The 16993-nt window shown below is 39.2% G+C and overlaps 1 long non-coding RNA gene across 1 annotated transcript; it reads left to right on the top strand.

Annotated features, from left to right (window-relative positions):
* The first annotated feature begins 9197 nt into the window (after window positions 1-9197).
* LOC137465057 (uncharacterized) lies at window positions 9198-12371 on the top strand. The gene is made up of 3 exons (XR_010994546.1): window positions 9198-9308; window positions 11673-11747; window positions 12289-12371. It is a non-coding gene; the product is annotated as an uncharacterized lncRNA (long non-coding RNA).
* The last annotated feature ends 4622 nt before the right edge of the window (window positions 12372-16993 follow it).

A 16993-nucleotide genomic window follows, 5' to 3' on the forward strand; every position in this document is an offset into this window, starting at 1 on the left:
ATTTTTTTTGATAAATATATATTCAATTGTTGCCATAATAAAATTCTGTCGAAGTTCCAGTAGTAGCATCTGCTTAATGCAGTCTGTCCTGTGCCACCTGCTGTGCTTGCCTGGTGGATGCCATGCTTCCATTCAGGAGTTCTCCCTCGTAACTACAAATGTGTGAACAGAAAAGCTTTTCCAAGTGCTCTTATTTACAGTCCTGGAAAATGGACTGAGATCAACACACAAGGTCATGAAGTGCCTGGGGAAAACAGTAGCACTTATTTCCAGAGACATCACGGTGGCATAGCTTCTTACTCACTCACAAGTTGCATGTGACATTGTCATTTAAAATGCTCTGGTCTAACCAGAGCTGGTTAGCAATTCAAGGTATGCGCCTTTAATGGAGCTGAGTTGTTCATGTGCTCTGTAGAGCATAGATTTCAGTTGGCTTGGAACAACACAGCATTTGGTAGTTGGTTTCTATTTCATAAAAAGATACACATGCCTGAAAGATTTGACTAATTGTGTGGTTGAATGGAATGAGTGGAGTAAATAAATGTTCTCCCACTGAAGAAAATATAGCAGAAAACCAAGAGTCTAGGTTTTGTGGCTTTAGAAGAATAAATCTTACCCACAAAAATAATCACACTGACATCATTGGGAATAACAGCATATCACTGAATTATTCTTAAAAGAGTAAGAGAATCAGAACCAAAAAGGGCATACCTGCTAGTTTTGGTTAAGGAGACATTGTCTAATGCAGCCACAAGAGGGGAAAAAGCCCCTCACTTCCTAGAACAAAAAATACTCCCTGAAGTAGCTTTATTCCAGATCTGAGTGTTCAGCCTAAGATACTGTTTCTTGCAGGATTCAGAAGGTTTAGAGAAGCTGTGTGATCACCGGCCACGGTTGTGTGTCCATGTGGTGGATGCCACATTACAACATACAGTGGGTCATGCACGTAATATCTCAGTCTCTGAGTGCACATAAATGATGTGTCACACAAAATAGGTGTCTACACAATTTCTAATATGGGAAGAATTTCTTAATGTGAAGGGAGCACCAACACAGTTTGAACAGAGCTGTATTAAGCCAAATGGTGCTGTATAAGGAATCAGCGACTTCCCTGAAATGATGTTGTAGAGGTGTTGGAGCATGACTGGCTCAGGGCTTGGCTGCTGCTGCTCCAGAAAGGCTGTTCCTGCCAGTGGTAGATGTGGATGTTTCTGGACTGTGGTTTGTGTTGCTGTGGCAGTGATGTGAGGGTGCTGGCTGTGAGGAGAGAGCCCGACCACAGGGCAGTGGCTGCCCCTCTTGCTCTCAGATCTGCAGGTACAGACTAAAGGAGCAAAAGGGCCATTCTTGTTCTGCTGGAGGCTGCAGTCAGCTGTCTGCCCTACTTATAGCTGAGGTCTGTGCTGTTCACTGCAGCCATAGGTGTGTGAAACAGATGATCAGTGCACACAGTATTTTGCACAGCCTGTTCTCAAACCAGTGTAGCGCCCCTGGCTCTGTGGCAGGCTTATTTATCTCTGTGGATCTCAGTCAGACAGATGCTTGTTTACTAAATGGATAAACTCTCTGTCTGTAAAACTGGGAGGGAAGGATATTGTGAACCAAACAACCTGCCACCACTCTCTCCTATACAATGAGTAATGCTTCCTCAGCTTGTCTTGTGTTCAACGCTCCTTTCCTCAATGCTATGTGCATTCCTGTTGCTTAGTATCATTTGTTTTTATTTTGGTCTTTCTAGGAGAAGCTGTGTAGAGTTTGGGCCCAATCTGGCTTCCTCTAAAGTCTGAGAAAATATTGGCCTTGAACCAGCAAAGCACTTACAGTCCGATAATGCTCCTATAAAATTCAATGGCAAGACTCCCACTCACTTCAGTGGTGTAGCCCAAAGTGCTGGGATTACTCACTTGCTTGAAGTTATGTGTGTGCCTGAGTGTTCTGTTGTTCAGAATCCTAACCAATAAAAGCGGGTCTGAAAACTGGGATTTCCATGGTTATTTCATAGGTTTGACATCAGAAAAGAACGAATTGTGGGACATTTCAGGAAGTGACTAGAAATGGAAACTGGAAATTCTTTTCCCAAACCAAAAATTAAAAATGAAATTGAGTTCTTTGAAGAGAAATTAGTGGAAATACTGCAGGGTTCCAAAGACACAGAATTACTGCGAAGTCCTATCTGTTTTGCTGGACAGTATTCAGCTCCTTTGGCTCCAATGGTATCAAAGTCTATAAAGAAAAGTAATTTTTCACACTGTTTCCTGTTATTTTAATGTCCTCTCCCTTTCCCTTGGTCCACAGAGCAGATGCTTTTTTGTTGTGTTTATCAAAGCATCAGCCCAACCTCATGGTTTGTCACAGCTACCACAGAAAGTCATGGAGAACCATAAACTTTGAAAAGGCATTGAAGAGGTTGGTGCAAAAGACATTCACTGTGGGAAGTGGAAATATAATAGGCTATGGATTGCTCCACACCAGAGTCATTAAGAAAAAAATGTGGCATGTGACTGACAAAAGTTGATTGTTTCATACTGAGCTTCTTTAAACCCTGCTTCATAATATTTTCACAGTGAGGAATGTTACATACACAGGTGTCAATGAAGTTTTGCCAGTTAATTCATCTGGGGTATGGTACTGCCCACCATATATAAGGTTTCTTCATAACCTGACTTCTACATAATCTAGTTTATGGGTGTTTTACAGCATAGTGTGACCACATTTATTAAAGAACTCTCTATAAAACTCTGGTTTTGCATAATCTAATGCACAAAAATGCATTATGTATACATAAGTGTCTACATCCGGTACTCATATGCTATAACAAATTGAAATTTTGGACAGTGATACAACTATTACATCTAACTGTAGTAGCTCTGACTCCCTATCTGATGAATGACTGCAGCTGCCACTCAAAGAGAAGCCCCTGACTCCTGCACTGTTGAAACCCATGCCCATGAAATCTGAGGCTATCAAAACCTAGGGATTCAAAGAATGTTCAGGATGTTCCAATAATCATCAGATCCATTTCAGCAACTTTTCTGCTTTACATTCTGCCTATAGAAAATGTGTATTAGTAAAGAAGGAATGAGAAAGATCAGCATAAACAAAGATGCCTAATCTCTAATAATAGTACTAACAAAAAGAAAAGTCTACCAATTAAGGTAAAGTATAAAGAAAAAAGTTGCAGGTTTGATGGCATCATTCACTTACGTAACACCACCGCTATAAGCTGCAAATACAGTCTGCTTTTTCAATGGAAATGCTGAACTTCAGCCCTCAGAAATGTAGCCTCAATGAGCAGCTAGTAAGACACCCCACCAAGCTGGCAAACAGGAACTCATGGTTTTGGATCCTAGCTGTATTTCTGTTTTGCTGCCTGACCTTGGCTGCATTTGCTGAGAGGAGGAGTGGTGGGTTTGACTGCACCAGCTCTTCCTCATTTACTTCCTTGGTGTTTCCTCACCTGTTAGGATATAGCAGAACTCGGAGGAACCCATGGGACTTCCCTGTCCCAGGGGCTGTGCTCTTAAAGGCAAAGAAAGCCACACACATAAATTATGTGTACTAATATACTGTTCATCCCACAATCCCCATGATGCCCATAATCACCCAGCAGGACTCACTGTCTGTTTCAAATGAACATGAGCCACCAAGTCTAAATCAACTGCCCAGTCGCTTTGCACTATCTCAATATTGACACTCAACCCATCGTGCTGCATGACAGTGAACAGCTGACAGAATAAATCAGGGATCTTGGATATGATAAGAACTCACTTGACCTTACTTGACTTGACCTATAATGTCTTGTTGGTGTGGCAGGAGTAGGCTTTCTCTAGTAAAGTAATCATATCCTCTCTAATTTTTCTTCATCCCATCCAGAGCACACTGTTGTGTGTGCATGGAGTGGGGGGATTTGTGAGGGAGGAAATACCTTTTCCTTTTTAAAGATTATTCTAGGAAACTGCAGTATCAATCTTTATTCAGTAGAAAATGTTTTTTTTTGTCTGTGAAAAATGTTAATAGAAAAAAGAACATGTATAAACTGACTTGGAGGGAGAGCCAGAAAAGTCCTGTGCTTTATGCCTGAGTGTGATCATTATTTTGAACTGAGGAGATTGGAGAGGTATAAATTAAAGTGTCATTAATTCCACAAATCAAAAAGTGTTAAATTTGCTACAATGAAAATAATAATAATAACGTACTCTAAGAGGACTAAAAAAAAAGAGAAAAATTTCTCAAAATTGCACAGTCCAGTCTGCCTTGTATTGGAAATCTGACTCAAAACCTAAAGAAACATGAGGCCTTTGCTCATATAAACTTCCCTGTGCCAGAATGGAAGTTACTGGGAGACCTGGTGAGTTAGACCCTTAGGTATCTATTTCTGCACCTTCAACAGGCAGATATCAGATAGATGAAAGGCATGCTAATGAGTGTTGCTAAGATAGTATTCTTGTACATGAAAAAAGATAGTTTAAGTTCATTACAAGTTGATTTGTGTTTTGCCACACTGACTTGCTCTGTTTTAAGTAAAGTTATGACATTTACAATAGGGGTAACAATATATAATAAGTATGGATTAGGTGATGAGGTGTGTTCAGAATTCTATGCCCTTGACAACCCAAAATCTTACCTAATAAAAAATATATTTCAGTTTAGCAGCTGCAATTCTTCAAAGTCTATTCTGACTGAGACATCAAATATTTAATTTCTTTTAATAGAAGCTCCCATGAATGCTGAAAGAATTTAGTAATAATATAGCCATAAATATAGTTTTCCTGCCCTTATTCACAGTGGATTATTAAATAATATATACCATTAATTGTCACATTGAAATTTCTTATTGAGATTCATGACCTGCTGGACTTAAATTCCAAATATGTATATATATATATATATATAGTATAGGTATAAAATTTTGTATTCTTCCTTTGTTTTTAAGCTTTGTATACTTACAGTCATGCAACAGGTTTTCCTTTGTATTATGAGTATATTTATCTATTTGCTATTTAGTAATCTTGTCAGCATGTGTGATCATTTGACATACAATATTTAAACTTGAATTGCACAAGTGCCTACATTTTCTGGAAATAAGATGCAGGGTCAAAGTACTTCAACACAAGATATGTCCTCATTTATCTGAAGTGAGTCCTAAGTGCACAAGTGTGATTTTAACAAATTAGCCATACTGTCCTGAGAAATTAAACCCTACTTTTAAGGAATCAATCATTTAGTTCACCCAGAGTGAAAGAAGTATTGTGACTTTGTTAACAGGCACAGAAAATCACCTGTTACCTTGTCTAAAACTTCTGGAGGTAAATGTAATATTCATTAAATAGATTACATCACAGTTACAATGAGAGCTTATACTTTCAGGTATCTGATTTTCTTTCAGACACTACTAATTCAGCAGCTTTGCTTTCTGTGATTTGTTTTAAATTATTTTTGGCTAAAAGAATTCAGGTTTCATCCGAGGATATCAGTTTGGTGCAGTGGTAAAGAGAATGATAGAGTCAGGTGACTTTTCTACTGGTAAGATTCCACAAGCTTCAATGAAGCTATGCTTGTTTACATGCATTGAAAATTTGGCTCAGTGCCTGGATATGTGATAGAAGTTATCTACCTGCTCCTACTTTTTCAGATAGAAACATCCTGTGTGTATCTTGGCTTTCTTCTTTCATTCCATTTCAGTCAAAGGGGGCCTTCAGATAAGGAAAGTCTAGCAGACATGAGTAGTAGAAAGCATTAAACCGATAGGACTTTAGCAGGAAGCTGCCTAGCAAAGAGGACATGGATATTTTTTCATAGTGGCATAAGGATTGCATAATGGCAAAACTGGCTCTTCTATTTTGGAAGGTGTGCTGGCAGTAACTGTTTAATTTGCTTCACTGTTATAAGCTTATTTTTATGTCATTTCATGGAAAAAACCAAAACCTTTTTATCCTGGAAATATATCTTTCCCTAGCCACAGTGCCACATTTTGGTGGCAGGGAGCACTCTCTAGATGGTTGCTCTTCCTAAAAGGTTGTTTTGTCTACGCCCTAGGAGTGTCTTTTCTGTGTGCTCCCAAGTTTTCAGGATTTTTCCAGCATTTTCATTTTGGAATTGCTATTGCAAATTGAACAAGGATATCTTTCTTCACATTGTGCCCCTGGTTTCAATTTCACTTTTTACATTTTTTTAAAAAGGGTTACAGTACCTCTCTCGGGGTAGTAACACTCTTCACTTGCAACTAGCATGGAGTTGAGAGGAGTGTGCTAACTCCTGCCACATGTCAGAGAACATATATTGCTAAATTCCATTTCAATGCAATTTATTTTGGAATTATGCATTTGAAGAACTTCTTGAACTGCTCATTTATAGAAATGCTGCAGGGTGTAAATCATCACTAACTTTCCAGAATTTATTTCCAGTGAAGCAACACTTAAAAATTTTAAGTAGTATTTTCAGATGCAAAAAAGGTATCTCAGTAAGCCACTTTCATGCCTTAAGGCTTTAAAAGTCAACTCTTACTTTAAATTATTCCGATCTAATGGGAGTTCTTATTTTCTGCCATGTAATCTCAGTATTTTTCTTCTGAGCCTAAATATAATTATCTGTTATGTTATATCAACTTCAGTGGATTTCACAATAGGGAATTTGGGTGCAGGTGCTCAAAGCAAATGTAAAAACCAGAAATATGATGTCACCATACATACATGTTAGAGCTACAATTCAGAGCACTATTTTACCGCTAATGTCTGTGGACATCAATTCTGATAGATAGGTAGTTCACATTTTGCAAAAAGATTACTGTGTCCTTTTATTATTTATTTCAAATCCAGAGATAATATTGATGAAAATTAATTTCACTGCTGTGAGAAACATTTCTTCACAAGAAGTGATATGTTTTAAGGATTTAAGTTTGACATCAAATATCACTACAAAATACGTCTTTCTTTTTAACTCAGATCTTATGACAGGTTAGCTGTAACTCATCTCTGTTACATGCCATAAAATATATTCCTGTTTGAAAACAATGACAGTTGTTGCACAGGGGTGTGTGTGTGTGTTGTGATCAAAAGGGAAGATTGTACAACTGGCAAGAGAAAATTGAAAAGGATCACAATGCGTTTGGATTAATTGTCCCAAATCATCAATAAATGCTATTCTTTTATGCGACAAAATTCAGAGAGAGGGCTCTTGATTTCAAGCAGGTGAAACCTGCATTTCAGGTGGGGAGCTCTTTACAAGGATGGCATATCTGGTATCCATAAGAGTAAAGGAAAACTCACAGTCGTCTTGGATAATATCAGGGTAACTCTCTTATTGGATCTACCTTCAGTAATTTGGCCTCGAGGATCACAGCTCTGATTAGATGGCATAGGAAATGGAAAACTTCACAACCCCCTTGCATGCATTTTTATATCAGAAATCAGTCCTTATGAAGTGCTAAAACTCCACCCATATTCATCATACACACCCAAAGTGCTAAGGTGTGCTGCTAGAGTCATCATAAAGGTTGGGATTTCCATGGGAAGCTCTGAGTCAAATTCACATCATCCAAGACACCTGCAGCAAAGCTTTGCTGGGAGGCAGAAGATGGTCTCCCAGCTGATGGAGGAGCCCATGCACTCATGTGCTTCCTGCTTATACCCTGCTACCGGCTCCAGGGTGTGACATGTGCATGAGTGCCAACACTGCTTGAGCATTCTACCTGGGTTTTAGAAAGAAAACAGAACCCTGATGAGAGCTGCCTGCTGGTGGGAGGGAGCAGGGTCAGGCTCTATTTGGAGCTCTGACATGGGTGGATGCCACAGCCATGGAGAGGGTACAAGAATTTGGGCCACGCTCCTGCAATTAATATTTCCAGCTCCAAGTGGCTCCTGCTCTACATGTGCTTTCTTGGATGGCCCTTCTGAGAGATCTAACTCTGCATGTGCTCAATGAAGGGAGGCTTAGCACCCAGCTCTGGGTTTTGAATTTCACAGAAGGAGCCAGATGCTAAGAGGCTAGGTATTTGATGCCTGATCTGCGGGGGTTAACTCTCTTATTGGATCTACCTACAATAATTTGACCTCGAGGATCAGAGCTCCAATTAGATGGCGTAGGAAATGGAAAACTGCACAACCCCCTTGCATGCATTTTTAGTTACATATATAGGTCCATAGGAATTCTTTGTGCAGGCATGTGTGGGGTATTCCTATGATAAGTCCTCAGCAAGCTGTATACATCAAGCTAAAGGTTTTGGTTTGGAATGCCACAGCAAATTTAATGGTATGCTGCAAACTTCTCTTCACGGCTGGAAATATTTTCTTCATTTGTCCCTAATTCTGAACAGACTAAGAACTATGTTGCATAGTGGGGAAGTAAATGCTGCTTAAATTAGCTTCCTTTTTAAACTTCACTAATGAGTTTTGCTTTGTGATTATCTGCTCTTTTATGTTCTGAAAATGAAATTAATGAGACTTTTTCCCAAGAGCTGAGGATTGGGCTGACAGAATGTGACTTTAATAGGGGGAAAAGAACAGCAAAATCTTCACATCACCACGTGATTTTCTGCTCATCCACCCACACCTGGAGGCAACTATAGAAATGAGAGTCTGTCAAATTGCTCCTCATTTTTGCATTTGGCAGAGTGCTGTTTCCTCTCTGCTACTGGGGCTGCTTGTTCTGGTTTTTCTGTAAGCCCCCTCCCAAAGTGAAGAGAGGTTGTAGCCTGAGGCCTTTTCCAAGGTTGATAGGAAAGAGAAATAAAATTTCTTCTCCACTTCTGGGAGGAAGAGAGGTGTGGGTTTTGCTGTGGGAAACTCACATGCACATGAAGAATGATCATGAAGTCCCATTCCCACTAGGAAAGCATGCAGCCATGTGGTGGCTTTTTAGCGCTCTTAGTAGAGGTGTTAGAAAAATATCCCACTGATACTTCCCCATATAGGAACACCCCAGCCTCTCACTGGAGGCTGATGCTTGGTGAGAGGACAGTGCCTGCGTGCTCTCTGGGGCCTGCAGCCAGCCTGTTTAGGTCACACGAGGCCACTTAGTGACCTCCCATCCAGGGCACCAAGGAATGCACAGCTTGCACCACAGTGTCCTTGAAACAGGAGGCACACACAGAGTGGGCAGGGCTGCACCGGCCCTCCCGTCACCATCACCACTCTGAGCTGTGCAAACCACCCCCCTGACACATGTGCTGGGCGGGGATGTGTGGTCCCGACAAGTGTGCTGGGCTCCATGCCAGGCACAGAGCAAGGCATGGGCTGATCCGGGCTACTGCACATCAAAAGAAGTAAGGTTGTCCTGCGGAGGGACACTATGGAACACTTGAGGATCCCCTGGTATCAATGCAGACTAGGGGATGAATGTCTCAAAAGCAGCCCCGAGGAGATGAATCTGGGGCTACTGGTGGATGAGAGGCTGGATATGAACTTGCTGGCTAGAAAGCCAAATGTGTCCTGGGCTGCACCCAGAGTGGCTTTGAGGGAGATGATTCTCCCATTCTGCTCTGCCCTTCTGAGACTCCACCTGGAGCAAGGCACTGAGGTCTGGTGTACCTAACATAAGAAGGACGTGGTGCTGTTGCAGTGAGTCCAGAGTCTACAAAGATAATCAGGGGGCTGGAGCACCTCTCCTCTGAGGACAGGCTGAGAGCATTGAGGTTGTTTTGCCTGGAGAAGAGAAGATTCTGGGGAGACCGGATAGCTCTTTCTAGTACTTGAAGGGGGCTGATAAGAAAGACAAGGACAAATTTTTAAGCTGGGCCTGTGGTGTTAGGATAAGAGGTAAGGGCTTTAAACTGATGGATTGTCAATTTATATTAGCTATTCATTAGAAGTTTTTTACAATGAGAGTGGTAAAACATAACACAGCTTGCCCACATATACAGTGGATATCCTATCCCTGGAAATGTCCTTTCTCCCTTGTGGTGTTGATAAGGGTGCACCCTGCTTGAGTGCCTCATGCTCAATGCAAAATCTGCTGCTCAGGTCAGATTAGGCAGTTCTGATGGCACTCTTGGACAATTTTTCCTAGGCTTTTGGGTGGGTCCAGAGGTGAAAGAGGAAATCTGAGTTCTCAGGAGTGCTTGATAGACAGATAGGATCTTCACTTTTTCAACGGGGAACACAGAGATTTTCTGACTAAGAGATTTGACTTGACAAATATAGAGGTTGCCATTATTATTTCTACTTAAAACTTAGACATGGTGTCAATTTGCAGCTTGTATTTTTCAAGGCAAAAATGACAAATGACTGAAGTGATTCACAAGTTTAGCTTAATGTAAAGCAGCATTTAATTAAATATTTGAAATGTACTATGATTAAGGTCTTCTGGAAACAACTTTAAGGCTTGTAGATGTGATAAAATGGATGGTATGGGAGTCTCAGTTTGCAACCTTCCAACCCCAAACAAAAGAGGAGTATGAGAGGCTATGTCAGACTGCAGGGCAATGAACTGTCTGATTTGTTTTGTTAGCCAGGTCACCTAGGTCTCATTAGCTGAACTCTAGGGCTATAAAAAGCCTGGATATCTCTTTGAGACGAAGACATAAATCTGTGAGACAGTAATCCAGCTAGGGCATGTCATACTAAAATGTTACAGCATTACAATATACTCATCATTATTTTCCACTCCTCTTTTTCTGTTTCCTAATATTATCTTTGGTTGGGTGAGTGCTATTTGTGAAGTTCAGCACAATTATTTTCAGATTATAGCTGTACTGGACAATGCAACAGGTACTCAGAGTCGCTTGGTCTACTGTGGTTTCTAATAAGCTATATATAACTGCACCAGAATAGGATTTGTAACCCAGGCCTAATTATTTGGAATTGGTTTTGCACCATCAGGTTCTGCTTTGCACAGAACATACATACATGGCCAGTAGGCTTTTTTTGATACTATTTTCACTACATTTAACTCCTTCCTTCCTTTTGTATTTTGTTGCTTTTAACACCAGTGACAGGACTCAAGGGAATGGTATGAAGGTGAGTCTAGGCAGGTTTAGAGTGGATATCAGAAAAGGTTCTTCACCCAGAGGGTGTTTGGGCACTGGAACAGTCTCCCCACAGAAATAATCACAGCTCTGACAGAGTTTAAGAAACATTTGAACAACACTCTCAGGCACATAGTGTGATTGTTGGAGTGTCCTGGTGAGGATCAGGCATTGAAATCTATGATCCTGATCAGGGCTTTTCAATTCAGTGTATTTCAGCATATTCTATGGTACTGTGAGTCTATTATATTAATACAAATCCTTTAGTATCCTCAGACACAGGAGGACATGAATGCAGAATGGACAAAAGGAACTGGTTGTATCATTGAGTTTTGACTTCCACAGGGCTGGGGAACCACATCTGATACGGTTAGTCCAGAAGATTTTTTAGTCCATGTATCTCTCTCTATCAGAGACCACAAGGCACACACCCTGTACTGAATTTAGATCTTGCAACAGTACAAAATCAATACCACATTCAAATGCCTTGGTCTATATTACTTTTTGATGTGACTTATCCCCAGTTTTTGAGAGACTAAAGGGAAAAGAATAAATATGTCAAATTTTATTTAAAAAGTGGAAACTAGTACTTTCCTGACCATTTCAGGCAGCTAGAAGAAGCCTCAAATGAATGTCATGATATAAATGTACAGTATTACACAAATATGATCAAGGAATTGAATTATTTCTCTTCTTTCTGTTCTCCTCACAGTCAGCATACCAACAAAATAACCACATAAGGATTCACAACTGAAGCTTATAATTATTTTGCTGTTTTTCAAAATGAGTATCTAGCTAGCTAGCTAGCTATCTTTCCTCTTTTTTTTTTTTTTAATCTCTTCTAGAGCAATGATTTTAGCAGTTGTAGGGCAGATGATAAGAAGTAAAGAAGAGAAAGGGTTTTGATTTTGTTTTCAGCCATTTGGGGAGCATGTCACAGAAGTTACTTGACTATTACTGATTTTTTTTTTTAACTGGGTAACTAATTATTTTTAGGTTTCACAAGATGGATACTGTCATGTAGAGTCTGAAATCTTTATGTGACATCTAAGAGATTATTTTTTACACATGGTCTTATTCACATCCTAAGCAGCAATGGAATGTTTTCCATTAGAAACCAAATCTTCTGATTAGTTTAGAGTTTATGGTACAACTCATAATACGATTATTGAGTTTCCATTTAGATTTATTTCCTGAAGTTGGATAATGATAACTATCTAAACCTTGCTTCAGTAGGTTGAAGTGCATCGTAGAAACAGTTGCATAAACTGTTTTGCTAATCTTTTTTCTTGAACTGCAATTTCCCTTGCTTCTTTTACTTTTAAAAGATAAAGGATTTACAAGTTGGAAAACATGGTTCTCACAAGTTTGTGGAAACTCAACCTGACCAATAAACACATTTGCTTGCATCATATTCAGTGATTATTGTGATGCTAAGGAATGCTTTAAATCCTGTTGCCAACATAAAATCATAGGAATTATACTTATTTGCAGCAGATTTATTGTTGGCCTATTGTGTAAAGATGAAATCTTAGCATAAAAGCCTCAGTAATGACACTGCTCCAGAAATAATGCAAAAAAGGAAATAATCTCTTTAACTTCAGTGAGGTTTCAATTAGGATCTGTATCCATTCCAGTCTTTAGAAACAAACATAAAACCATCAATAACAACCTCTGGACTACTGATCCATGGCAGTAGATGAGATTTTTTGGTGAAAAAGTCAGGACATAACTTGGTTGCAACAGTTTCAATATATTTCTAGAGAAGATGTATATAATAAAGCAATAAACTAATTTACAAAGTTTTTTTTTTTTAATATTAACAGCTCTGGTTGTCAGAAGATGTGCAGAATTTTGGATTGGATCCAGGATACATGACAGCTAAAAGCTGCTTGTGTTGCAGAACATGATCTGCACTGTAATTTTGATATATTAATTCTGAGGCCTAATTCCAGATGATTTTGAAGTAGGAGGGAAGGATTTTGAATTTATCTTTGAAATGATACCGGTAAAAGAAGATGACAGGGCACTAAAAATGAAAATTTCTGTTTTCCTGATAGTCAGAAATTGATTAATGCTTTGAAATAAAATTTTAGATTAAAATGGAAATCAGGATTCTGCACTCTACCTCTCTGAGCAGCTCCCTTCATTACAGGGATAAAACCACCACATAAGACCACAGAATCAGAACTAAGGGTTAACTTAAAGTGGGGACAGCCTCAGAGCATCAGTCTCTTGATTACAAAAAAATCTAATTTATACAAAGAAGAGACATAGCAGAGCTGAGTCTTATTTGTAGCAATCATGATGACCCAGTCAGTAAATGCCCACATTTTCTCCTTTCTCAATGTTTGCAAATTGATTTTTTCTCAGTACAGCAGCAGCTGGTTCTGGATAACATCAGGTATATGCAAGAACTTTATACATCTCTGTTCTGCAGATATCTGCAACTACTGCAGTGACACCTAGGACCCAGCTCTGAGCTGGAAGCAGAAAGACCATAATTATAGCACTGGGTTAATGTGAACCCACTCTAGTATGTTAGTCTGATGCTGCTGAAAGTCAGGGCTGGTTAGCTGTGGAGCAGCAGCACCCTGGGGTGCTTGGACTGAGCTAGCATAACTGGTGCTACATTTCACTTTAGGCTATACCAATGTGGATCCATGGCAGATCTATATTTCACTGCTGAGGATGGAGATTCCTAAAATCCATGAAGCCGTGGTGTGAGGATCCTACCCCTTAGAGCCTCTCAAAATCTCTTTAACCTTAAAAAATAAAAAAGGACACAGCTAGATTATTTGAAAGTAGAAGAAAGCTTTGTTTCATTGAGATTCTTTTTCCCTTAAACTGTGGATGATTGAATTTGTTTGATAAGGATGATTGATAAGGAAATTTTCTCTTCAATATTCTTTCTAATCTAACACATAATACCTTTCCACTTTGGGAAAAAGAACACACAGTATGGTCCTGTGGCGGGACCTGATGCTTCTGTCTGATACTGTCATTAAAACCTGATTCTGTTTCTGAAAGCAGAGAAAGATAAGCAGATGAAGGAGGCAGAAACGAGCATAGAAACAGCAAACATGGTCTCTTGAGTTTCTGACTCTCAGAGAAACAGTCACTACAGAACTTGGCAAATTCATTAGTTCACTCAACACAGCTTTTATTTTCCTCTGAAGATACTGGATGAGGCCATCTAAATTGTGAAGACACAACTCTGGGCTATCTAAATTAGACTTCTCCAAAGCAAATGACTAAAAAATGAGATATAGCAAAGGGTGTGAATCATAGCAAGGTGCGAAGGAGGGGCTAGTGAAGAGTGGGGTAGGCAGGGGAAGTGTAACAACAGGAAAGAAAATGTCATACCTAAGTTAAGGTCTAGGGTTTTTCTGTCACTAAAAGCTGCAATGCCCAGAGGTCCCTCTTCCTGCCATTTGAAGATTAAGGAAGTTATGGGTTCTGACAGTTCCAGTTATTCTTTGATCCCAAAGACTTTTTTTCTGGAAGGTTTCTAAAGAGATATGGTTTGAATAGTCAGTAATTTCATTCATTGTTAATTACTTCCAGTGCTTCCTTTTGGGCTTATTTATTTCTAGACCAATTCTCACATTTTTTTCCTAGCACATTTTTGATGCAGCTCTTTGGTAGCATTTTCAGGCCATTATATTAGATTAATTCAGTATTTCTCACTCTTACTGAACTTTACAAACAGAGTCCTGTAATTTAGTTAGGTTCTTACGGGTTATGACTGAAGTTCACATGTAATCACCCAGCACTGCTGGTTTTCAAAAACAAGGAGATTACTTGTGAGAATTATTTTGTATCCTGAGTCTCTCTTGTCTCTAATGACCAATGTTATGCCTGACATCTTCTTGGACAAAACAAGATTTTTGGTGCTTTCTTTATTTGAAGATGTGAGCAGCATATTGCCTAAACTTTAGTAGCATATGCCTGTCTTGGCTGAAAACACAAAAACCTTGATGAGGATGTGTTGCTTGTTAGTGACCTTGTTTTCTACCATGGTGAACCTCAAGCATACCCATCTAATTTGATGTACAGACTCCGTTCAGCTGTAGTGTCTTTGTTCATCACATCTCTTGTTCAATAGCCATATCCACCTCATTCCAGAGTGAACAGTTTTGTTCAAATTGCAGGTCATACCAGCATTGTTAAAGGTTATTTGTCAAAAGTTTTAATCTGTCTCCTAGAGCTTTGGACTTTGATCCTAGTGACGGTCTGGTTTGTGTTACTAACCCAGCTTGTTTTCCTTTCTCCTCTTGATTTGTCTATATGAGTATTTTGTCCTTCAGTTTTACATCACCCCCAAACTCTTCAGTGAGTTGGCCTTCATTCCACACTTTGTTTCAGCAGACATCTTTCATGTTTTGTTTTTATCTGCTATTACTCCTTCCACTTTTTGAGCTTTGTTTCATAGTTAGCTTTCTCTGCCAGAAATAAATGAAAATTGATGAACACAACAAGTGCTTTAGAAGAGTCTGGACTCCAAAGCCTCTCTTTTGCTGGACCTCTCTGCTGGCAGATACAGAATGAAAACTTATAAATGCTTTACAAAATTTCTTATTTTGAGAAGGCTTTAAATTTGTGATTATCATAATGAGAGGAGAGAGAAGCAGGAGGTGTGTTTAATTCAGGAGTGCTCAGTTATCTATCAGTGATTGCCAGAAATCTGCTTTATTCTGTGTTCTGTGTCTGTACTTAAGGATAAACAAGAGTTCCTCTGTGTGTGTTCCAGGCTGGACTGCAATGTAGAGATACGGAGGTAGCTTTGCATGTGTTAGCTCAGGTACTGAAAGACACTAAGTTTTGGGTTAATTAACCCACTTCCTGTTGATTTGTACAGAATAAAAAAAACTCATATATTTTTTTCTCACTCACTGGTGTCCTTAAATACTACAGTTATAGAGAGAACAGGGAAATCTTAACAGAGGAGAATAAGACAATGAAGAGAAGATAATGTGGGTTTGTTACAAATTACTCACAACCTGTTCAATTATGTGTTTGGTGGTTATCTTATTCTTGTGTGAAGTTTTCTTCTGAAAAGCTCAGGTATGTGGTAGGAGCTATAGCTGCCATAGTGAGACTCTAGTCTGTTCTGACTAAAGTTAGTTTAGACAAATATAACCACTAATCACTATTTATTCATTGCCAGGATATGCTGATGTATGAGGACTCTGTACTCATGTTTCTCAGATTTAAATGTTTCTCAGAATCTTCATTATTACCTTTTCAAAAAAAATAGTCTGAAGAGAGTAATGAATTCAATAGAACACAGGTCAAAAATACCGTATCAAAGACAACAGTATATGTAGACTGAAGTCAATCAAGTGAAGTTTTAAATGCAAACAATAGCATGCTTCAGATAAGAAAAAATAAATATAGAATGAGGGAAATCTTTTGGGATATATATTTAACCCATAGAAAAGTATCTGGGGTTTATAGCGGATGGTGATTTGAATAGGTAAACAGTGCAGTCCTAATGAAAAAAATAGCTACTCTTGTACTTCATTGAACTACCAAGAGTATTACATGTGAGGCAAGTGTTCCTAGCCTGCTGTAGTCAACATATGATTTATAATCCTGTGTTCAATTCTGGGCAACATGTATTAAAAGAGCCCCTGACAAACTGGAGAGAGATCAAAAGAGAACAGCTAATGTTTTGGAAATGAAGACCTGTGTGGAAAAGAAGCGAGAATATGTAATGCAGAGATGACTGATGGGAGCATGGGACCTGACTATCTCAAAACAGTCTTACAAGTAGAAGCAGAATAATTGTTTGTGTTAATCCACGAGGATGGTAGAAGTAATTATTGATGGAGCAGGAACGAAAATATAAATTGAGCAGGGAGAGCTTGTCAGAGGAATAGAACAAAAAAGACAGCTGCCAAGGGAGGGTATGAAACTGCTGTTGTGGGATGCATTTCCAGCCACAGTAACTGTCCATCCATCAAGGACAGCTTCTGGATTAAAACTATTCCTCCAAAGATGCAGGTGGCTGTGTTATACAGTTCCCAA

Source organism: Anomalospiza imberbis, chromosome Z (assembly GCF_031753505.1).
Source record: "Anomalospiza imberbis isolate Cuckoo-Finch-1a 21T00152 chromosome Z, ASM3175350v1, whole genome shotgun sequence".
NCBI lineage: Eukaryota > Metazoa > Chordata > Aves > Passeriformes > Viduidae > Anomalospiza > Anomalospiza imberbis.